Below are 26,503 nucleotides of genomic sequence, written 5' to 3'. Positions count from 1 at the left end.
TGGCTTGCGGTCACATCCAATAAAATTCACAGCCCCGAAGCACAGACATATCTGCTCCATACGCCAAGGCGTAGATAGGGTTATCACATCGGAAAATTGTCTAGCAAAGATGTGACGAGCGTTGCACGTAGGATATCGACAAGTGATTTCTGTGTGAATGTAGGCACCAAACAAATATATTGATAGATATGAAACAAAACTTTATTTAGGTTCTTTTTCTTATGACCAACACGATGCATATTGAATAGCTGATGTCTGCTGTCGAGAGAGCAACTTAATAAACTCGCTATATATATATATATATATATATATATATATATATATATATATATATATATATATATATATAGACATCGTTGCCTAGTGGTTAGAGCGTACATCTCGAATGCGGGAGGTCAAGGGTTCGAACCCTGGCAGAGTCTTAAAAAATATAAATTGTACTAACAGCTGTATCGCCAGGCGCGCAGTATTAATAAGTTCGTGTTTGGACTGGTCGGCCTGGTGTCAGGATAATGTGAATGAGTGGGACATGACGCTACATGTCCGCGGCATGATGCCCCAGTGCTAGATGTCACTAAAAACTGCCACACTGTAGACATCATAGTGATATGACTGAAATATTGTTAAAGCAACGTTAGAAAACTAAATATCACACACACACACACACACACACACATACACACACCATATTGATTGATCACTGGTCACCTTTATGTGTGTTAAAGCTGAAGAAACTATTTTGAATACCACGTGATCCGATGATATCTTCTGCCCGCCACACCAGATTGATTTAACCCCCATTTGACAAATGTCATTGATGCATGACGCCTCTGTAAAAATTGAATATGATGGATTGCTATTCCAGAACCTGATTTATTGGTCACGTGTACTCAGGACAACCTTATCTGAACTCTGTACCTAAATGACATCGTCTAAGCTCTACCATCTGTCGATCTTTTCACCTTGGATTATAGTGTAGTCGGTGATACTAGTTTTATTCTGCACTCTTCTTAATTAGACAACAAACAAAAAACAAATTTTGAAAGCAAAACTATCCTGTACGTTTAAGTATTTGTTGAAGTGGCACACGTTTCAAAGGATGTAATAAATAAAACATAAATATATAAATATCTCAATTCAGAGATATACTCCGGGAATATGGTTAAATATATGCGAGATTAAACCTTGTGGTCTCGTCACATGGCTGTACAAAATATTAAGTTCAGTAAATTAAAAAAATGATACAATCCTCAAATGTATGAGCAATCAGAAGTTTCAGCAAGTGATGGCGTAGGTGTGAAGAAGTGTGTGTGTGTGTGTGTGTGTGTGGAATAGTTCCAAAAGATGGTGTTGAGTTGTTGGAGCAACATGGAGAGATTTGTTACCTCTGTAATGCGAGTGTAAAAATTATGAAATAGGTTTTACCTTTCATTATATTGAACTATATTTATCACATCTGTCAATTATTAGCGGAGTAAATGTTCGGTCATTTTTAATGAGGATATTCGTGTACACTGACAATTCAGATATTCAAAAATTTTAGTGTGTGTGTGTGTGTGCTTGTTGTTAAGAAAAGATCTGGTACTTATATACCTTTTCAGAGGCGTAGCTGGGGGTGGGTGGGTGGCAGGGGGGTACATATGTCCCCGGGCGCCAAGGTACAGGGGCGCCAAAATGAGGCTTACAACGTTACATTATAATAAGTAAACAAAGGTAATATTCAAAAATGTGATTAAACGGGGAGGGGGCTGGGGCGCCAATTTTATAGTTCGTCCCCGGGCGCAAAATGTCATAGCTACGCCTCTGTACCTTTCTTCCCCTTCACATTATGCCCTCAGTACATTGCTTGACCGTCGGAGGTCACGTCGGGTGAATACAAGGTTCCCGCTCGTTCTTAATCAGTAACTATACGGATTGTGATAATTAGCTACTTAGACGTGTGTGTGTGTGTGTGTTATTTTGTCTCAACTGCCTGAAATTGATCCGAACAATAAAACTGTTTACAACATATCTTGAGCCAGTACATTAGATAGTTTCAAGCTTTTTGATACTTACCATGTGTAAACAGATTTACCCAAATATGGATAGCAGCGGGGGCACTAACTGGATGAAGAGTAGATTGATTTCAACGATGCATTATGGGTAACTAAATTACTTACTCACGAAAAGGTCATAATTACTGTGTCACATGTTATATACTTTTTATGTTTGGATTAAATGAAGCGAAAAAGAAAATTCCGGCCCGTAAATAGTCTCAGAAGCATATTCTAGTTCTTATCTGGATGGCAAAAGAATTAATTCCATCTATTATATTAGTTGGAATAAAATGTTTCGTGATAATAGAAGGGCAAACTCGGTTTTAATAAAATCTCTCAAGCGAAGATAAACGCTTCGCACCCTTATTTATTGGACATGTGACTATAATATAATAAAAAAGATCTTTTTCAAGCTAGTGAACCCAAATCGAACTGGTTTGAAGTAACGTAACGTTCACTGAAAAATAGCTCCACTAAGCCAACCTATATCAGAGCAAAGAAGGAGCGGTTCACCAATACTTTCATTGACGCTTTGTCACGCTAAGGATACAACAGTGAGGGATAACGAATAAGAAGGTAAGCAATGTAGATAACGAAACCAGATGACTAGGATTGAAAGTAGGTCTGTGTGTGCAGGGACCTAGGTGCTACACCGTATTCATTATGTCTCCAAGTTTGATGTATGTATCTTCAAAACGTGTTAAACGGGAAAATGAATTTGGATGCCCTTGGACACCTCCGAACATACCACTTGTACTGGAATATTCACATTTGCCATTTAAGTCAGCGTACCACTTGTACTGGAATATTCACATTTGCCATTTAAGTCAGCGTACCACTTGTACTGGAATATTCACATTTGCCATTTAAGTTAACGTAGTTCTAGATGATGATGAACAGTACCACAATGATGAAACTAAGGTCATCAACAACCCTCAAAAAGAAAGCAAAAACACTTTCTTATGTTAAATATTTACGTATTTAATATTCATGTATTGTATGGAAGTAAAATTTGATAAATAACAAACCCATATTTTGTCAAGGCTTATTAAAAAAGTATTTTAAAAAAAACAACCCCCCCCCAAAAAAAAACAAACAAAACAAAACAACAGCAACAAAAACTGAAAGGTTAGTAGCAGTATACTAAGGACCAATGCTTGCATCAAACAAACAGTATTGGAAAATATTTCTTATTCATGAACTCGACTATATATCAAATAGTCTCTTTATCATTTTAAGAAGAAGAAGTACCTAAGGGACAGAAGTTTATTAAATGCCGAGACACAATTGTAAACCCTCTATACTGGGTCGTGAATGCTACGCACGTCCATTAGATAGATAGATAAATAGATATAGACGTAGATATATAGTACTATTAATGTGTGTGTGTGTGTGTGTGTGTGTGTGTGTGTGTGTGTGTGATATACAAATCATAAAAATGTATTGCCGAAATAATTTCAGTATTTGTTCAATCTTGCCTTTCCATATGTGATGTGAAGGTTTAAGCTATCCTATAATTCCATATGACGCTTGATTGTGTGTTCCTACACAAATTGTACCTGCAGCCACAAAGAAGAAGAAGAAGAAGAAGAAGAAGAAGAAGAAGAAGAAAGAAAGAAAGAAAGAAAGAAAGAAAGAAAGAAAGAAAAAAAAAAAACAGCGCTTTGTGAGCTAGAGCAAATAAACTGAAACAGGATTACTTTTCAGTGATGGAAATTGATTTCTGCTTCAGAAATTTGACTGAACACCGTTTCTTTATCTTTGAAGTTATTTCCCTTACTTCCATGACAACACTAAGATTAATAAACCCGCAGAAATGCATTAATGAAATCGGATTTGATTCGTCGTCAACTATGATATTGTTTACAAAAGAATGTCAACAAAAATAATAAAAGTAATAATAATTTACTTTGACAGATTAGGTCATCCCATCCTACCGTTCTCGTAAGTCAGTGATTGTTTCGCGTACGAAAACGAGGTTAATTTACAAAATGGGGATGTGGGGGTTGATAGCTGTGCTGAAAAGTGAGTTAAATCTTGTAAACTTCAATTCTAGAGCAAGGTTGGTATATGATAACAAGAAAATATTATTTTCCTGCAAAATTAGCGAATATATTTCATCTTTTTGTACCAAACACGATATATTTTAACTCGTGGATTCGCCACTCCTTAAAGTACCGTGGTTTTTATATAAAATTTTTGTTTCTTTTATCACAGGTTAAAGGTAAATGGAGCCCGGGGGCCAGTGGCATAAATGGCGCACTGGGCGACGATGATGGCCCAAAGGGCCAGAATACGAGGCCTGAGGGTCTTGGGCGGGTGGTACTGCCACCCCCCCCCCCCAATCAGCTCTTGGGTTTGGGAGAGCGCTATTAGCCCCCTCACCCAATTCGGGGCTGAGGGCGAAGCCCTGGCTGCCAACGAATTTCTTGTAATATAATGCCATTTTGTGGCTTTTCCTGTTTTTTTTTTTTTTAGCAGCTGTTTTGGCGCCCCAATACCTCTGGCGCCCGGGGCAACTGCCTCGCACGAGACGCCCCCCCCCCCCCCTCCGCCGGTTTAGTACGCAACTGTGTCCGGTAATGACCTAGGAAAACAAAACATGCTCTGTTTATATATGTTAATCTGTGAGAGAAATAATAAAGAGTTCAATAACGTTTGCTTAGTGTGGTGTTAAGTAAACTCATGACCCTGGTTGAAGTGCATTAAGCTCTTAATATTTTTTTCTTCTTTTTTATTGTTATATTTTTGTCTGTGTTGATTTACCAGGTAAGGACTTTTATGCTACTGCATATATCTTCTGTATGAATGTACACAACACACAGCACAAAAGAAATAATATAAAGATAGTAGTTGACCTGATGACATTATCACACAGGATATAGAAAGAGATCACTTCTAGCATTAGTTTTATTATTTTGGATTATAGCTTGTACAGCATTAGCCATAACGTGATACAGCAGTTGCCTATCCTAGCTGAATAGTTTAATTTTTCTTGTTTCTTGCTCATTGGTTGTGTCATATCTGTTTTGTACATATGTGTCAATTTATAATTTCATTTAAATAAACACACACACACACACACACACATATATTTATCTATGTGTTCATGTGTTTTCCTTGTCAATAGTAACCGCAGCTCCTAATCAGCATACATGTACTTACTATCCATTTCAATATGGTTTACTATTGGATGAATACAAATATAATGGAGTTGTATATAGCATGAGTATCATAATATCTTCTTTTTCCATAATCTTTTAAGGCCATTAAAAAAAAATACTACCATTTACAAACTTTTATTAAAAACAAAGCTTGTTCTACTATACTAAGGACTTGGAGCTGAATAAGCAATTGAAATGTTATGCCATTTAATGATAATATAACAGTGTTGTAACTATTTACAAGAATCAAAGGCGTAATTGATTCACAGGTACATTATTAGTTAATGCACTGGATTAAATAATATAATCCAATTACATTTGTTTATAAAAAAAATTTGGATTATACTGACACAGTGCTAAAAGTAGAAAACAAATTTTGGAGAAGACATGAATACAAGATTAATGGCTTAAAAATATCTAGGTAATAATGTAATAAATCCAGTGGATATAAGGTTCAATAAGATTCAGTCAGCAAATATGGAACTTTACAGGTCACTGAAGTGGCTGCAAATGTATTTTAAGACGGATATGGAGAAGGAAAATATTTAATTTTCTTTCATTAGATATCATGCAAGACATTGCCGAGAGATTTAATCAACTCAAGATGGGATCTTATTTCATAGAGAAATAATTTAACGTGCTGAAAAATCAGTCTCCACAGTGCCTTTTGAAGAGATGTCAATAGTAAGCACACTATATAAAAACTATCATTGCAAAAGCTATAACTATTATTTCAGGAAGTACAAGTCTTACAAGCCAAGTTAAATAGTCCAGATAAATTCCAGACAAATAGTATGAATATTAATTAATCACAAACTATTTAAATGCAGGTAAGGAAAACACTTTAGAAGAAATTTTGGATAACTTTAAAGAGAAGTTAGAAAGGTTGGCACAAGAGAAGAAAAGAATCCAGTTTAAAATGGAATCCTGGGAAGAGTAAATGTGGTCTTTAGTAATTGTTTTGATGTTTTTTTTTTTGTTTTATATGGGAAGTGTTTGCAAGTTGCCAAGTAATCAGTCAATCGATTCAAATTGGTATCTTTAAATTTTAAATGTCATTTTGTAAATAAATTTACAAAGAATCTATAATCATACAAACCCCATATTTAAATTATCCTGCTAAAATTACTAAAGGAAAGTTAAAGAAAAATAATTTGTATCATACTGGGTGTTATTAAGAAAATATACCATTAATCCACTGACTGTACACCCTGGAAAAACAAAATTAAAAATATGTAATATTACTCCAGTTACATCAGATGCATTTACAACAGTTGTTGCAGTTAAGATTTCTTCACCATTCTTAAATATACACCTTGGCCAAATACATTTGTGAATGATAGAACATTAATAACATTGAAGCTTATGAAAATGTAATAAAACAGTTTATAGAATTTTATCTTCTACAAAAGTTTGAGCTGACTTGAATAGACTCCAACCATAATTCAGTAATGACACTACAGCAACAGTGCCAAACCTGTCATAATTATGAGCATAATTTTTTATCATATATTTTTAAAATTGCTTTGTTTGGTTAAAGATAGGCACCTCTTACAATAGTGTGTTGTATCAATATCCAGTTTTCTAGGAAGGTATTTGGTGCTTTCACATTTGCGGCTATTAGTGTCCTTCATACTTTCAGCATGCAAGGCTAAATACAGTGAAACTATTTGTGTCATATATAAACATATATATATATATATATATATATATATATATATATATATATATATATATATATATATATATATATATATATAATGACATTAGGAATGTGATAATTTATTGTCATTGTCAAAAGACTTGCTTTTATTTTCCATGTTTGCTATCACCTAATACTTACGATCACTTTACAATCGTTAATTGTTTTAGGTCTTTATATTATTGTTTATTGACTCCAGTTTACATGACCATGAATTTTTCTATTTTTTTTTTATTGTTAATCCTCATAAGTTGTACAGTGCCTTGAAATTGTTTAAGAAATTGTGGTTATAATTATTATTTTTATTATTCCATTATTCAATGTGAGGTTAATACAATTATAGTAAAATTCTTTCGTAAACCACACTTACTATCTTTATGTGTTGAATCTGATTTGTTTCTACTTTATTAGTTATTAATTATTAATTAACCAAATTATTTTTGTATTATCACTAAAATAAGATTCATAATCCAACCTTTATTAGCTTCATTGAGATCATGTTCTAGTTAATATCTTGTACCTATCATTTTAAGGCTGTCTGGTGTTTTAGGAACAACAAATTTTTTTTCTCTTCTCTTTTTTTCTCCTTTTATCAGTAAAGCTCTATCCCAGCATTAATAGATGTTCATCAAGTTTGAAAAAAAGATAATTTCTGTCGACATATTTTAATGCTAAGGGCATAGCTAAATTTTACTTGCTTCTAATATTGCTGTCCGACCTGGGGTCCGTTACTGTATCATACTTTTATTTGTGGGGCTACAGGTAATGATGGAGTTGGTAGGCGTTATGGTTGGCTGTAATGCTTATATGATCTGTAATTGATCACTTATAAGTGCTTCAGTTAGTTGATCATGTTGTTTTGTTTGTGTGTCCTCAGTTCACTTTCAGTATTGGCTTTGTGATTGAGTCTGCGACTTCTGGTTGACCCTCTTATTTGCCTATTTTTTCAATAATTTCTACCGTCCGTCATGCTAGTCTCCCTATCACAGATCATTGTCTATAACAATATATTATACAGTATTTCATTAAGTTCTACCGCCCGTCATGCTAGTCTCCCTATCACAGATCATTGTTTATAGCAATATATTATATAGTATTTCATTAATTTCTAGTCCGTCATGCTAGTCTCCCTATCACAGATCATTGTCTATAGCAATATATTATATAGTATTTCATTAATTTCTACTGTCCGTCATGCTAGTCTCCCTATCACAGATCATTGTCTATAGCGATATATTATATTGTATTTCATTAATTTCTACCGTCCGTCATGCTAGTCTCCCTATCACAGATCATTGTCTATAGCGATATATTATATAGTATTTCATTAATTTCTACTGTCCGTCATGCTAGTCTCCCTATCACAGATCATTGTCTATAGCGATATATTATATTGTATTTCATTAATTTCTACCGTCCGTCATACTAGTCTCCCTATCACAGATCATTGTCTATAGCAATATATTATATAGTATTTCATTAATTTCTACCGTCCGTCATGCCAGTCTCCCTATCACAGATCATTGTCTATAGCAATATATTATATAGTATTTAATATTCAGTAGCGAGAAAACTATATGGATCCTTAGTTGTCTCAACAAACATTAAAAAAATTCATTACACGAGTAGTTGGTGGCTCACCAAGGTCAATGGATGTTTCATAAACCATGTGCATAAATACAATGAAATGTTATAAGCGTGTTGCATTTGTCATGGATTACATTTCTAGGTACATGTGCGTATCTTTGAGTCAAATAAATCATGTCTCTGTTATTATGTCGACCTTGTGAAATTTTTTTCCGGAGGATTGATTTGATTGGCAAGCATTACATGGTTGGCTAAATAACCGCTGTGTCAAAATGTATCTACCAGTGCCAAGAAAAATTTCATGTGGTTGGTTTTGTTGTCCAGAAAGCAAATGAGGTTCATCAGGATAATTCCATATTTTCCTCATGATCGTGCAATTACAAATAGACTTCAACCATAATCAATGTTACAAGCAGGTATAAAGAAGCGAATCCGTTGACACGAAAAGATTCATCAAGTGTCACAGATGCACTCAAACATTCAATATTAACATGGCCATAAGTATTGCAATTGGACCCTGGTAAAGAATTTCTTGTATCTGTTACTGTGCTGCTGTAGAAACATTGTGGGTTCCTGTTAGACATGTTAATATACATCATGAACACGGTATCGTGGAATGAATTAATTGTACACTTGCAGAATAGTTATTCGGACATCGATATGCACATTAATTATTTGTGAGATCTTGGATGCAGAGGAGCTTCAAGTGCTAGCACTCGGATCACAGAGCAGTCTCATGGATGGGTAACAAAAGTAGACTGGATAATGAAATAGCACATGTAATTGGTTTCAATGCAGCTAAAGCGATTAGACAAAAGACTGTCAGGGTTACTCAGAAACTGATTTCACAGCCAACACTGGTGGAATCTGCTGAAATAATTTTGTTCAGTATCAGTATGCACCTGGAGAGATAGAAGGTGGACAGCGCCATGTACTGACCTGGTACGGTCCGTCACAGTATTTACAGTGTTGGAATGGACTGATTCTCCAAACCAACCAACACCTTACCGTTTGGCACTGTCACTTGATGGACCAGATACGAGGGGACCTCGTCCACCACGTTGAGATTTGTGTGAGAGAAATTACAAGTTGTTCTAGCGAATACGAAACTGCCTCAATTATTTGTTCTAACACGTTAATAAATCACTTTGTGATTCCCATTGTGCATCAATTATAAGGTGATTCACAATCAAATGATGGCCAAACACGTAGACGGTACTGCCATCTTGGAGTATCCATTGTTTGGGGTCTAGTGGGGACTAACTCACCATGGTGCATTAGTATACACCTATGTATCAGCTTTGCAGTGTGTGCAGATTAATGTCGCTTTCTAAGACATTCCACATACTTATCATGACAGAGATCTTTTGCACACCTTAGTGTTTTTAATGTTCTTGTCAGTTCCAACCACAATAGAGAGTATTTTACTGTATGTCGAAGTCCCCACATATTGTTCGATTTTACTGTATGTCGAAGTCTCCACATATTGTTCGATTGGTTTACCTGATCATTCATCTTCAAATTTACCAGCAACATTTTTATTGTCTTTACTAAACAACATGCGTTGTTTTGGATCAACGCTGTTGTCAGATTGGTATGTTTAACCTGGTTAAGCTATGTCCATATACACGTCTTTCGTTGTGATGTGCATCAGAAGCTAGCCTGTATCCGTGTACAGCATTTTAGCATGATCCTAGTTTAAAGGTTTGATCTTGTCGGGAAAAAAACTCATACATGAACAGTTTTGACAATTGCAACACAGCCGATTCATCATAGGTTATGTCAGCTTCAGCTTTGCTATAACAAGCCCGCCAACAAAGATGTATCGGGAGATAAACGCCGGGACCGTGATGATCCTTCGAAGTTGTAATGTTCACTATCGCGGACAAGACCTACTCGAATTCGTTTTCGTAAATTTTCCATTGTTTTGTCAAATACAGAATCAGTCATGAATTTGAAACAATCTTTCTCAAATTCATTCATGGCTTTTGTACTGGGCCATATAAGCGCTTTGTTGTAATCCAAGCACTCGATGGACTTTCCATGCACGCATTCCCAGTCGCAAGTGCAACTGCAGACTGCGTACGTGAAATATAATATTACCTCCTCCTAAGTCTTGGAAAATGTTTGGCGCATTCCGTAAATTTACGCCCTGAATCATTCATGAGTGTACACTAACAAGGTGACAACTAACCACCAGGTACTGACAACACTTTTGGTGCTAATGGGCATTCGTTATGGGCTCTTTGAAGTTGTCCGGTTATTCTAGACCAAGTGTTCGTGTCCTGTTTAACGTCGGTGTGATCAGTCCAAGGAAATATATGAACAGGTAATGGTTTCATCATTGCCTATTAATGAAGATTATTGGCATAAAGATATATGGTGTAACCTTTAGGTGCAAAGGGGTCGTACTCACCCCAAGCCATTCCCAATGATGATATGTAATATGCGAGTCGAGCTTATACAAGTGCGTGGCAGTGGCACGAAGTTTTTTAAAGGCGGAAGGTAATAATGACACATCAGTGCGTAAATCTAATCGTGATAATCACCCGTGTTTTGCATTAAAATGCCGACCAACCTTTGTTTGCTTTTTCTTAATCCTTTCCAGAAATACCTTCACATGACAACGAAAAATAAAAATTTGCAATCGGTGTCAACTGAATTTCTCTAAATGTGTCCCAGTTGATCACGTACTCGTGTGGATAAACACCATTTCTTCTTAAAATGGTCAGTATTAATGGCACCATACCGACTAGTGATTTTGACGTTTTTCCACCACTAGATTGCTCATTAACGTGTCCAACGATGAATTCAAAAACTGTAATGAATCGATGAATGGTAACTGGCCACGCCTAAATATGTATTTTCCATTCCGTTTGGAATAACACTTATTAGTGCCTTTGGCGCTAATGTTACTGCTTGCATAATGAAGTTACTATCACACCCAAACAGGCTGTATGGATCGCTACATAATTTTTTTTGTTTGTTTGGTTAAATTCGTAATTGTAAATTACTTGCGTTTTGTGCAGCTCCTCTACACGCGTCATTGACATGACTGTGATCACGAATTTTGGAACTTTCGGTTGGATGATTTTGCATTCTACCATCGAAAGGATCATCATAGATCCAGCAGTAAGTGGCCTCATAAAATTCACGAATTTTATTGCTAGTCATAATCATGAACGCTGGAGAACAAAGGTGTTGCTGGATCCATTGGTGGCTAAGTTTGCCCGTCACGTCTAACTACTATAAAACAAATCCCACATGGAACGTATTCAGCAACTTGTGTTGTATTTGTTTTTATTCATTTTATTTGTCAGGTGCTGATTTTTGGAAGCAGAGCCGTACACGAATACATCTTTCATTGAAACCTGGAGATATTCAGAGTCCGCATAGATGATATACGGAATATTTAGCTTTCATTGCAGTGCAGTAAATTGAGGTATGTTGCCTGGTTGCGGCATTGTTTTCCACTGCGTGTTTTCACTGATCCCAACACAGTTACATTCATGGTCAACGAGCAGATTTTAGCTATTAAATACATGCATGCAACGTCTCCAAGGAAACCTCTTATCTGTATGTTTACTGTGTTGACTCAGCAACCGGGCAAGATTCTTTATCTATACAAGGAAATAGCGATTCTGAATCAATCATAGCACTCAGCAACAAAAATCTTATCGATTTCATTATGGGTAGATTTGGTGTCTTTGCGGCTCATGATTGTAAGACCACCATTATGAACCTAGTGTTGCAATTTTATATCCATCCTCATCTGATGATTTTCTATTAATTGGCATAATTAAATTATCACTAAGAACAATATCCGCTTTAATTCCACTGGTACCAGCGTGTTGTAATACCAATAAGATTCCAGAAATCTTATTTAATAACAGTTGCCGAGCATCTTCACCTAATATGTGTATGTGTGGGGGGTGGGGAAATAATTACCACGTGATTTACTAATTCACCACTGCGTTTTTGAAACTTAAATTCAGGTACTTGTAATCGCTGCACTTTTTTGCGAACATACTCAGCAGCTTCATTAGCCATAGCAGATGCAATGGGATGGCGGTTTTGTTCAGCCTCAGTTACCACTAGAACGGTTTTCTGCATGCTCAAACACATATAATAATAAAAGCATGTCGGCTTTTCTTGTACTTCTTGGTTTCGTATATTACGCTTACATGCAAATTATTTTAGTTGTTGTACGGGCATTGTATTAGTTGTTGTACGGGCATTGTATTAGCATCCATTGTTGTATTAACAGCAGATGATGGATTATCTGAGACAGCAAGTTTATCCAGCGCAACTATTGGTCTCGATAATTCATGTATCAGCTTTTCTTCTACGGCTTGGTATTCGTATTACATGCTGTGGTGCTGTTTTGTTTTAGCTGATCATCTGTCCGCATGCATATATAAATAAATCATTCTCTGATCAAACGTCCCTCAATAGCTTGCATTATTTTATTTTATATTTTTTTTTATCATGATCCGAAACTGCAGTCGTTTAAATCATATCTATTATCTCGTTTATTTCTGTGTCTATTTCAACAGCGTCATGGTGTTTGTGTAGTTACAAGTGTTTGTGTAATCACAGGGGTTGGTGTAATCACAGTGATTTGGACCAGTCTTTGACTAAGCGCGCGATAATGTTCACGATGAGCTCCACATAGCAGACAAAGTTTCTACCGTTATGTAACCTCAATGCCACATTTAAGGCATAGCCGAGCGTCTGTGCCAACTTGAAAGCACTATTATTAAATTGGCGGTTTATTACCTTTTCCCCAAAAAGGTAAAATTATTACGTGATTGGTAATCTATTCCATTTTTCCCTACAAAGTATGAAAAACTACAGATCTGTTTATCTGATAACATTTATAAAAAGGAAATATACTGCACAATATTATTTAATATTGCCTTTGTTTTAGAACGTATAATATGCTTCATTATTGGTCATCTTAATTACTTTTTCAAAACAAAAGTATAATGTGCTACATAACTGTTCTAAAACGCAAACAAAACATCATTCTTTGGACCATCCCAGCTATAACAACTTCATTCCTAATCTTCTTTACTACCCTCATATATGTGTTAATTTTAAACATGAATGGGTATGAATCACTTACGACCTCAAATGTGGCAGTCTGTGGCTTCCTATAAGGCCTGGTTATCATCTCCATCTCTTAAAGTCTCATCCGGATAATGAAGCTCCTCTTTAATTTCCTCGTTCTAACGCTCAAGGCAGTGGACAAAAGTGCCAGCTACATATTTGCCACGATATAAGACAAACTTAGTAGAGACTCCGTCGTTGGGGACAAAAATGTGACAGCTTCAGCTTCCATCGTTAGGACCTTCCAATCGCACGTTCAGTACCTCAAATACTGCATATTGACAGCAAGTACATCTGGCGGCATCTGTTCTCAAAGGCTAGGATGCTTTTGTCTGCTGCAGGTGTTGTAACAGATGCCATTGTACGCCTATGCAGCAGAAATCTTTCGCGCAGGTTTGCATCAGACGGGCCCAGCTGAAGAACTGCAAAGATGAGCGACAGACGTGCTTTTTGTGTTATTGCTTCTGTTCTTGTATACTCGACGGCTAACGTTTTAACTCAGATATATTGAATCTTTTAACCTTCTTTGAGCAGTTCAAGTCTACCAAATGATGCCTCGCGTTATGCAACTCGCTGATGCGTAGTGGGTAGATGGCATTTTCAACCAACTATACTGTTACAGTTTTATTATGGCGCTCAGATTTGTCAGTGCCACTAACCTTCATGGGAAACAAAGTCTGTAAAGCCAAGCTTACTCAAATGACGGCAGTACACGCACGGCCGATCATTGTTTCTATCGTTTGTTTGGTAAAGCATTGGCAAAATGGCTTAGTGAAAGGAGCAGTTGTCATTGTTCTGCACGGTAACAACGGACCATGCTGGTATGCACTTCCCAGCTTGAATGTTGGAATGATCGCGGAATGGTATTCCAACACACCGACCGAAGACATTTTATATCTATCAAATGCTATCCAGGCCCATCGCATACGTATTTTTCATTGTGGGGATGCATGGTGGCATTAGTTTCGGCAATCAGATGTTCAGTCTCATCAGTGCACATGATGGCGGTGGCAGAGTTCTGGAAATAAGCTGTCACCTTAATGCTGACTGTTAACCCAGCGTATTTTGTAGGACTAGTAAAGCTTTTTGGTGTCGTCAGCCCAAAGCTAAACTCCAAACCATCCAGCTCTCTACTTTTGGCGATCACATATATTACCATGTGCGCCATAGCATTGCGAAACGTCAAAGTGTAAGGTTCTAGCCTGTCATTTTCTGACACATTAGCGTGGCAGTCTTTGATAATCACTTTTTATTCGTCTTCGTGATTATACAGAGACTTGTAATTTCCTTCGCCCTTGCGCTGGCCGAACCTTAACAAGATGCATATCTAAGTAATCATCGGCTGTAGCATCATCATTCTGCTGTACGTTTTTCAGTGTCACCACAGGAGTCTGACTTAAAAACGCCTAGTGTTCATAGTGCTTGGAACTGGTCATGGGCGCCCGCACATAGGGGCAAGGAGGCACTTGCCCCCACCCCTGGATTTCACCTCTAAACATGTTTGGCCTACTTCCGTAAAATTGTAGCTGACCACTATATGTTTGCCATCCCAATTAAGGAATTCTGCGGGGGCCCCTGAAACTGGTTGTGAAGTGTAAACAGGAGGTTCAATACTCGGCCTTGTGTTTCTAGGAGCTGGAACTGACTGTTGGACCGAAAATGTCTGCCCAGCCTTGTGATTTAAATTCCTGTTTATAAGCACTAATCGCCAGTAGCGCCTCTAGCTCATCATACTATTCAAGTCTGGTTATTTGCCTTCTGCGAGGCAACCTATTCAAGACTGCGAATATAAAAAAAAACAATTATGTAGCCAATCAACCAGGTTTTCTTACCCCCCCCCCCCCATTAGCGTTCTAATGCCTAACAATGACATTGGCATATAACCGTTAAACCACGTTGTCATGTAGCCAGTGCACTAGCTATATGTAAATGAGAATTTGTAGTGGTTTTGAAGTCAATCTTGCAAAACTGTGCACATGCCCTGTTCACTATTTGTTTTAGTTTTCTTGTAATGTCACCACAAAGTGGATAAATTCCATTACCAACCCAAACATACACGGCGCACTTCCCTGATACCTTTATTTGACACCTTTGCTTGCTCAGTCCTGCGTGTATAGCACAATATAAAGATATGAATCTCCCCACCCCCACAAATTTGTGCTTTTCAAATTTAGCTGCGAACGATTTTTTTCTCTTGACTTAGATTGCTTCTTGACATAAGGTATAGATTATGTATAATTAGAACGCCCACCCTCCCACGCCCATATATATATATATATATATATATATATATATATATATATATATATATATATATATATATATATATATATATATATAGTATTTGCATTTAGCCGATTGGCCGTCAGCAAGTATTTACATATACATTTGTTACGAACATTGATGGTGAAATATATTCTGAATAACACGTGATTTTTCCTATCGTTAGCATGATACATCACTCTTGTTTATACCTCGTGACAAATGTCACTGTTGCATGACCTTTTTGCAATCGTCATGCATGACAAGCTGCCATGCTAGAGCCTATGTAGCGGCCACGTGTACCTAGATTACCTCGTCTAATCTCGGACCTTACCATCATCTAACCTCTGCCATCCGTCAGTCATTTTACCCTAAAACACCTCTGCCATCCGTCAGTCATTTTACCCTATAAGGCCTCTGCCATCCGGCAGCCATTTTATTCTAACAAGAGGTGAGTCCATTAATCCATCATAATTTTGTTAATTTGTATTCTTCTTTAATGGGCAATGTGCAAAGTTTGAAAGAAACACTTCACTGTATATTTAAATTCGTGCTGAAATGACACGTTTCACTGGATGCAACCAAAGTTGTAAATGAATGTATATCGCATTTTAAAACTTTTCTCAGGAAATGTGGAAAAATATACGAGAAATTGCTTCTTGGGCGTCGTCGCATAACTATGTACACCTTTAGGTTAAGTAGCAAAACAGAAAGATAAAATACTTATTTACGTGAATTGTCGGAAATTGAGTAAGTGTTAAAGTGTAAGTGTGTGTGTGAGAGAGAGAGAGAGAGAGTCCTAGTATTGAGTTGTTGAAACAAATCAATATCTCATGCGAGTGGGAAAGTTTGAAAAATAGCCCGCGTTATTTCTTTATTATTATTATTATTATTATTATATCAAATATTAGTGCAGCTATTTTTCAGTCCTATTTAGTGAGGACATTCCATGTATTTGAATAATTCCACTTTCTGTGGTGTGAAAGTTTGCAATGGTTTCATGGCAAGTTGTGGTTTTTATTTTTCCCCTCACATTCTGCACTCCACACTTGGCTAGATTTTTGGAGCTGGCGCCTTCTCCACAATCAGTAATTCTGTATGGAGTATGGCAATTAGTGTGTGTGTGTGTGTGTGTGCTACATTCTCTGTTGTCTATACATTGAACAGCTTTAAACTATATCGTACTGTCTTCGTGTGTGCTGATGTACTTTCCACACAGGGCATGATGTAGCGAAGGCGCATTTCAATGGGTCCGTTACCAGGACAGACCGCTTTGCATGGGTAAACACATGCTTACTTAGTCGTGACGTGGCTGTTTGATATTGACTGGCTGCATTTGGTTTGAGTGAAGCGACAATAACTTTTAAATCTCTGCTTCAATTATAGACATACTGTCATTGGTTTGTATAACAACGAATTTAATTATATCCATTTTCATCCATTGACAAAAACAGAAACCTCGTTATGAAAGAAAATAATATCCTGGTTTGAATGAAAATCCCTCAGGCGAATATTAAGGTTCGGCCCCTCATGTATGGCATGTACCGCGATAATACAAATGTAAGTTATTTACGCTAGTGAACCAAACTGAACTGGTTTGAAGCAAACGTAACATCCACTGTAGAATAGCTCAACTAACGACACATGTTCGAACTTTTATCAGAGCAAAGAAGGAACACGGCTCATTACTTCATTTTTGGAAATATAGTCTATATAGGAGGGCACGAATAGCAAGGTAAGTAATACAGATAGACATTAGATAATAAGAACTGTAGGTAGGTTTGGGTGGTCATGATCAAGCCGTTAAGTGATATTGATTAGGGTTATGTACATGCATTTGTACAATGTGCGACATGAGGAAATGAATACGATTACGCACCAACACTACGGGGGCACGCCGAAAAACAAAAAAATCTTAATGTCGCTATACACTATCAAAACAGGGAGTCGCCACGATACGTAGAGGTTCCCATTGGACATACTTCATGTACGGGAAAATTCTGATTTTTTGGTTTCAGTTTTATTGTAAAGAGCTCCTACCCCTTAATTGAACGCGATAAAACAGCGATTTCTGTTAAAAGGAAAAAACAAGCAAATTTAAATGTGCAACAACAAATTTAGGTGTATGGTCGTTACAAGATTTTTTTTATATAAGTGGCTTCAACGCCATTTTGTACAGCACGTGATAGCCAATACAAAGTAGACTTTAAAAACGTAAAGGGGGTGGGGCTAGAACCGGAGGAAAACCCGTGGAAGAAACACCGACCCAACGGAAACTACTGGTAAACTTTTTCTCTGAGAATGACCCCCGTTTGGCCGAGCTCTAATCTCAAACCTATGCGGACAGAAGTCTGATGGCAGTGATCTGCAAAGGCGAGCGCATTTTCTCGTTCTTTTTGGCCCCACTTGCACTGTAACCGTCTTTAATCTTGAGCATGACGTCATCACGTTATACTATCCAGCATACCCGTTTATGCTACAATGGAACCTCATTAATTGCTTTAAATAACACCTTGGCGCTCGATTCTACATTGTGATCGAAACTTAACAGCCAAATTGTGCAATCTAATACCATCCGGTTACTCCAAGTCGTTCCCATGCTACTGATAAGGAGGCAGACTTGTTGTCATCGCAAAGAACTCCATAATTCACCATCTTAACGCCAAAAGAGCTTGTAGTTTCGAACACACTTCACTTTAAATGGTTCAAACATCAAACACAATGGAACAAAGGTCAGTCTATTCTTTCTGGTTTACCTCCCTCCTCCTAATAAAAAAAAACAAAACAAAAACAACCAAACAATTGAATGGAATCTTTCTTTTTGGAGCAGTTTCCTAATCTTCTGGAGTATGAAAATTCGATAGGTGGCAAGCTGATAATTCTTAGAGATTTAATTGTTCCTGGAAACCAATGCACATCAAAACTCCTAGACACTATTCACATTTTCAAACTCAATGAGCCATTTAGCCAACCCACCTATAAACATGGTCACATTTGAGACTGGTTTCGTCATAGACCTGATGATAATATTCTACAGTCTTCATTGGTGTCCCACGAACTTGCATCAGATCACATCTGTGTCATATGCCATCTCACCGTATCAGTCCCTAATCCCACGTTCGGTAATAAGAGAAACACATGTAAGATAGATATAACCCAATTAATGCACGACTTCCAAGTAAACCTAATATCTTCCTTTTGTTTTTGTAATCTTGCCGTTGTATGTTTCGATGTGTTATCTAATATTGTAATGCCTAAAGCTTCTAAAGATTGGGTTCTGTGCCTAGTTATTATTATTATTATTCGCAACTTCAAGCTCAATCCTACGGATGATACTTTGAATTTATAAAGATATAAGTTATCCGGACTACCATGACTATTTGCAAAACAAGTAGTGGACCGAGAAGATACGAATAGATCGAACTATTTTTTTTTCCATTTGTTAGTTCAGTTTCAATCGTGCAGTCGATCCAATAAAAAAAGCTGCCGAAGAAGTCCAAAAAAAGATTGTCTTATTTTTCTTTTGAGGAGGAATTTTCAGCTAATAAAGTATATCATTTTTCGGGGTTCAAAATACTGCACCAACATATATCCGATGCATATGTACGTCTCGCAGAATATCATAAGACTGACCAAGAAGTCACGAATGAAAAATAGTTCTATTCATTTGCAACTTCTCTGTCAATTTATGTTTGGGGGCCCCGAGTGGCTGAGTGGTATAATGCGCTGTCCGTTACGGATCACTGCCATCTCATCTCTGTCTGCGCCGGTTCGAGTCTAGGATTCAGCCAATGTGGGTATGTGAGAAAGCTTGCCAGTAACTTCTCGTGGTCGGTGGTTCTTTCCGGGGTTTTCCCGGATTCTTCCTCCACCATTAATACTGGCCGCCATGTATAGCCTATCATGTGCTGAAAAATGGCGTTAAACCCCACAACAACAACAACAATTTATGTTTCGTAAATAATCGAGATAATCCAAACGGTGGCCACTAGCATGCTAGATGAAGGCATACAATTAAGGCGATCGGAACTTCGCTCAGCCACTTCTTTAGGTTGTGAAATAACTTCAAGTAATTGTAGGAATACATATCAATTTTAAGTGTTTGGCGTTTCGCCTGTAGCAGAGAGCACCATATATGTTATGACAGTAAAGGCCGACAATGTTCTGATTGCGAATTTGTCTCCTCATGGGAAGTAATTGTTCCATGTTAACAAAATTTGTTCATAATGTACCACTGGAATTACATCCGATGTTTCGTTCTCGACTTGACGGAAAAGACCGATGATGTTCTGATTGACGATCGAGTCAGCCGGAAGATCGCTTAGTCAATGCCGTCAAGTGTATAAACAAAATCATCTGTAGTTGGGGTGGGGGTGGTACACATTTAAATTGTATGGGTTACATGATTTACTTTAGAATGCAGCACATACAATATTCCATTTGCTAGTTTGTCGCCTTGAGTTCCCTCTTCCATTTTATGGCATGTGAGCAAAAGTTACTTCAGAATATAGTTTTAAATGGCAGCTTATTACATTCGAGTTTTTTCTTTCGAGGTGACGGTAATGGCCAAGGATGTTCCAACCGACATATGAGGTTTAATCCAATGAATCGTAGTTACAATATCATAACATTTCTGGTAATCAGTAGCAGAATTCACCCTTTGAAAGGGCAATACCACTGCCTCAAATACGAAAATTCGGTGGCAAAATGTTACCCGGAGAAAAACCGTACACTTTGATAATTGTATCACACAATTTAGACAGCATTTTATGCAGTCTTTACTGTATTATGGCCTTTAAAGGATTTTTTTTTTTTAAAATGGTCTTGAATGATCTATCTTCCAAGTGGTTCTCAGTATCTTGACAGGTTTTGTTATAAAGGTCATTTGCACATACTCAGGTATGCTCGCACACGCACTAACACATATTTAAAATAGATTTATATATGTAACTGCATTGGCATCCGTCCGTCTACGGGAGACGATGGCGTAGCTCCAAAGTACGCTTTTGCTTATCCTTCTTGTATGTATATATGAACAATATACTGTACACAGGTAGACACATTTTTTAGCATGACGAAAGTAATGTAAAACGATCTATAGAATGAAACGTGCACAGATTATCTACGACTACAGTGATAAAATTATGTATTGGGTGGATTTAATATATCATTCCAGTTAGTCAAGAAAGAATTTATTTAATGAGGTTTTAAACAAAGCAAGAGACTTCGCGTTGAAATAAGTAAGGAATTCCAGAAAGCATGTGCTGATACAGTAGAAGAGCTTTGGAAATGGCTGGTTCTTGATTTCAGAAACCGCTCCGGTGGCCTAGTGGTTAGAGCATCCGCCTCGGATACGGGAGGTCGTGGGTTCGATTCTCGGCCGAGTCATACCAAAGACTTACAAAAATGGTACTAACAGCCGCTTCGCTTGGCGCTCATCATTAATAGGTTAGTGTTAGGAGTGATCGGCCTGGTGTCAGTATATTGTGATTGGGTGGGACATCATGCTCCAGTGCTAGACATCACTATAAACTGCCAGACTGCAGATATCGTAGCGATATAATAATAATAATAATAATGAGGACTTTGCAACATTAGACAACACATATAAAAAAACATATGTAATGATAAGTATTACAAAAACAAACACCATGCAATTAGAAAACAAAAAAGATGCTGAGTATATTTAAGGTAGGAAACATTATTAGGTCTTTAAGTTTTAGTTTGACTGAAAAATTGTTAAGGCTACGTTAAAAAATCCAAATCACACACACACACTGATTTCAGAATCAAAGTTGGTCATCGTAGGGAAATTATCCAAAATTTGAAAGTAAATCGCCAGATAGCAGAGTCGCTTATTTAGCCGCTATGGCGCAGAGTGACATAGGATGTACTTCACAAGCTAGAGCATTTATACGTTTTGCATCAAAATATGTCAGCATTCTTTTTTTTTATTAAGAATTTTTAGTTTGTTTAAATTACAGTTAAAGCATATATTAGATTGACCGTAGCAAGGTATCAAAATAACAAAAGCAAAAAACTAGGCCAAATGTTCGGAACAGGTTTGTTACTCAGAACAAAGACATATCCTCAGAGCTGGTCGGCGTAGGAATATTATCCCAAATTTAATAGTAAATCGCCAGATAGAGAAGTCTCTTACTTAGATTGCGCTCTACAGTCGATTTTCATACAACAACAATCATCTGTCCGTGCAATTCACACCGGTCTGCCTTAGATCGTAGGCCAAAAAGTCTAAAATCCGGACACAAAATCGGATTCCTACCACGGACGAGTTTTGGGTGAAACAAAAATACGGGTCCAAAAAATTAGGTTTTTCCCTCTGTATTTTGTAGTGCAACTAGAACGTCCATATTGTTTGGTATCATTGTATAGCTACATCTGTCTACCTTTCTATAATACCAACCACTTTTGTGTATCATACATGACTTTGACGCTACAGAGCTCGGCAGTAAGCTACTACCTCCTGCCACGTAAACGCGGCGCCAGGGGTTAATGAGTTAATGTTGGGAACTTGCACAACGCGTACATCAAATTGAAAAATGGATGCTACTTCCATGGCACTAATTCTGACACCTGTACCGTCCAAAAGAAACTTATCAGAACGAATAAAGAAATACATTTTTAACCACCTGTGACAGAGGAAATAGCGGGGGGTGGGGTGGGGTGGGGATTGCCGCTGAGAATGGACCACCAGCATGAGCATGAAAGTACATGTCGACTTCTGACTGTTAAAACAACCCCTATTGTTCCCATGAAAAGTAATAAATCGTGTATAAAAAAAGTATTGCGGTCAACACCTGTTAGTTGCGAAAGCCACCAGAAAGCAACAACCGTCCATACCTAACATTCTGTCTCTTATTTGCTACCATAAATTCGATTTGGTTAATTCCTGACAAATACGGTAATCATGTGATCTAACTCGTGCATACATCATTTGACATTATCAGACGACAAATTGTTTAACCGATTTGTTACATTGATAGTGGTTTTAAGAAGATATAGATTCTATTTGAGAACATGGGAACAGTGATATGGTATATTTTTAAGATGGTATAGTTGTTAGCAATGCAGAGCTTTTCCCGAAATCAACTGGTGATGCAGAACTAGTAACTTATGGTAATTAAGAGTATATAAGTACACAATAGGTGGTGCTAAAAAATACTGAAAGCTTTGAATATTGCTATACCATAGAACCTACGCTATCGTGGGAAGCTACCATTATTAAAAATAAAAATGAAAATAAAAAATACTTAGGCAAAAATATTTTTTTCACTCGTATATTTTATGACTCATTCATTGCACTCTCAGAAGCTGGAATTGTCTATAATCCGGCAGAATTAAATTTCCCTGTTTTAATAAGTGCTAAGGTTTATGTACTTTTTGTCTAGACCTTGTGTTGGCTCATTTGTGGAGCACACGGAAGCAGTTAATTTAGGAGCTGTCACCTGTAAAAGTGCACAGTTTTCTTAATCACTCGTGTCAAGAAATTTCAGTCACTGTACACGAAAGTATCACAGAGGTGTGTCAGCATTTTTTTCATTGTGCATGTTGTCAATACAAAGAACTTCTGGAGGTCTCTCTTACTGTAGGCCTAGAGCGACACCTATGCCGTAATGGTGCGGATTGGTTAGAGTGATTGGAGGGTGGCTCAAGTTTCGTCTCTTGAGGATGGGTTTATAAATTTATCTAAGTGGACACATGCATTCTGAGTGGAAGCTCAGTTTTCAAAGCAAAGGACTAGTTGTCTTTTAGACATAAAATTTCTTTTAAGATTTAATGTTTTCTTGCATGAATTGAATGAGATTCGGCTGATTCATCACTGTAGACTTTTAAGTAACCCATTTTCGTTTCTTTAAATCTATTTTCGTGTTTGTAAACAACTATGCACAACTAAGGTTCATGCATGTAGTTAAAGAATATGCGATTAGTTTTTGTTTGCCCCGCTCACAGACATACTTGAACACACATTTTGGAATATAAAGAGCAGTTATTTCATCCAGTTATTTATTCTAGGATTTTTTTTTTGTCTGTGAAAATACCACCATGACGGCCAATTCTGCGCGTCGGGTAATTCTGCGCAACGACACGTCATCACGTGTTATTTTGGGTCAGAAATCCATTTTGTATCAGGAAAGAACCACCGTACTTTAATTAAGGAAAGTGATATTCGTAACGTGTACAAAAAAAATCCCAAATTTCGACCCAAAATGTATACGAGAATGTGATTTCTAAATGTCAGTATGAAGACCCCACTCCATAACCTTCTTAAACTGGTAACCCAGAAAATCTAATTTACTATGTATCTTTTAGAACCATACAGATAAATAAATTATATAAACGATGGAAATGTATATCTTAAAACAATACTACACCTTAATCCAAGTTTCCATTTTTTCCATGAAATTGTCCCACTTACAAAATCATCTGCTACCCAATGTGTCAACTTGCCGCTAGAATATAAATTCTCAAGAAATCCACCGGCGTATATTCTGTTTCTAAATTCTTCTGTAATTTTTCCCCATCAGCAAGACATTGTAAACACATTACATCCTATTAATTGTTGTTTCTCTTCCACATAATAGCTTGATTTTTTTTAGAAAATGTTGAACTTGACTAATGTTTTTACAAGATTGGTTTTGCTTCCTTAATATATCTTGCCATTTATTGGCATTTTTTACGTTGAATTTTGTAAAACTAGCTATAAACCTGACCTGTTTACTCGACTGAACTGCTGACAGAAACAGTCCAAAGTAATGCATTTCATTTCTATAGCCCGATTAATTAATATTACATCTTTTCAACACTGTGTGCAGAATATGCTGACATATCCTGAGTCAGCAAAACATGGGGGTGGTATCCCCTGTGTCCAAAATTAATATTATTTTGAACAGAATATTCTGGTGACAATTGCTTCTTTTCAAATGGTAAGCTTTGCTGTATTTTATTTTCATCAGTCAGTTGAATTCAATATGCCTTTTGCTTCAGTATTGGAGACGGAAACCTTAGGTGCACGGAAATACCTGACAGCATTGTATAATAAAAGTTTGTGGACAATCATAATCCGTTGACCTATGTGGTATAAGTGTTGAAAATAAACACAAAGAGGGACATAGAAAAGTAAATACTCATAGTTGATTTGGAAAGCTGTTTGTATATGAATGTAAATATTTCCTGGCAAATCATTTATATACTGAAAAAAAAGGACAGTAAAATTAACAAAATACATTTTTCAGGGCCTTTACTATGTTAGTCAAAGAAAACCTGGAAAGTTCCTCAAAAGACAGTTGGATTAAAATCATATCTCCACTGTGTACTTGAGGATCTGACAGAAACCACTTAGGGGGTCATGTATTGGTGAATTATATTATTGTCATAATCACTAATTTTATGAGCTGATCAGGTGAGGTCTTATATCTTCAAGTCTGTTAGACTTAGCAGTGTGGCTGAAGAGCATCAGTATGCATCAAACAATTTGATTCACTTTCAGATTTTTGAAAGATGCATTTACATTGACCCTTTTAAAGGTCACTTGAACATAGTTGCTTTCAGGTCTTCATATAGTATAGAAGAGGTCTGATTTTAATCAGATTCTTAAAAATCCCAATGTATAAGCAGTTGCATGAGACTTCCGTATAAGATTGCCATTACATACTTTGAAGACTGCTCCAGTGGCCTAGTGGTTAGAGCGTCCACCTTGGGTGCGAGAGGTCGCTGGTTCAAACCGAAACAGAGTCATACCAAAGACTTAAAAAATGGTACTGACAGCTGCCTCGTTAGGCACTCAGCATTAAGAGGTTAGTGTTAGGATTGGTCAGCCTGGTGTCAGGATAATGTGGCTGTGTGAGACACAATGCTACATGTCAGCAGCATGATGCCCCCGTGCTATACATGACTATAAACTTCCACACGACAGACATCTTGGTGATAAGACTAAACAAATTTTATTAAAGCTATGTAAAATTTTTTAATTCACACACACACACACACACTTTGAAACCCGTAAAAACTGAAAACACTTTAGACCAAATTTAATTCTCGGTTTTAAGATATTTTTGGTTTACTGAGGGGTTTGCAGATATAAATAATTTTTTATGTAAGTAGTGAGAGGGAGAGAAAGAGAGAGAATATAATTATGAGAAAACATCTGGCATGTGTGTTTACAAATTAAAAAGCTGCGCAAGAGTCTACAAAGTAAAAAGCTTTTATTTTTTATATCGTTTGTTGAAAGCATAGCTGAAAATCACGTCCTTTCCGAAAATCACATCTGCTCACATGAACAAATAGTTGTTTCACATAGAAATACAGTCCTCATCTAAAAAAACATTTGAGAAATAAGATAGTTCTATGACTTGACTGTGGCATCTGACAAAATAGACCATGATATATTACTATAACGTCTCCAGTATGTATTTTGTGACCGCTTCGGTGGTCTAGTGGTTAGAGCGTCCGCCTCGAATGCAAGAGGTCATGGGTTCAATCCCCAGCCAAGTCATACCAGAGACTTACAAAAATGATGCTAACTGCTGCCTCGCTGGGTTCAGCATTAAAAGGTCAGTGTTAGGACATCATACTACATGTCTGCAGCATGATGCCCCAGTGCTAGACATCACCATAAACTG

The 26,503-nt window shown here is 37.0% G+C and overlaps 1 protein-coding gene across 6 annotated transcripts in view; it reads left to right on the top strand.

Annotated features, from left to right (window-relative positions):
- Window positions 1-26,503, top strand: part of LOC149789608 (carnosine synthase 1-like) — a 166,728-nt gene that overhangs the window by 90,682 nt on the left and 49,543 nt on the right. Inside the window, exon 1 of one of the 6 annotated variants that reach the window (XM_089971629.1) lies at window positions 4,001-4,098. The exons of 1 other annotated variant lie outside the window; for it this stretch is intronic. The gene's annotated coding sequence lies outside the window, so the exon portion shown is untranslated. Of the gene's footprint in view, window positions 1-4,000; window positions 4,099-17,441; window positions 17,599-23,383; window positions 23,404-23,513; window positions 23,718-26,503 lie in introns of those variants that run through there. 4 more of the 6 variants (XM_089971627.1, XM_089971633.1, XM_089971632.1 and 1 more) reach the window with 4 other exon arrangements.

This window comes from Sinohyriopsis cumingii, chromosome 10 (assembly GCF_028554795.1).
Source record: "Sinohyriopsis cumingii isolate HCF-2022 chromosome 10, ASM2855479v2, whole genome shotgun sequence".
NCBI classification, from domain to species: domain Eukaryota; kingdom Metazoa; phylum Mollusca; class Bivalvia; order Unionida; family Unionidae; genus Sinohyriopsis; species Sinohyriopsis cumingii.
This window is presented reverse-complemented; position numbering and strand designations above follow the sequence as displayed.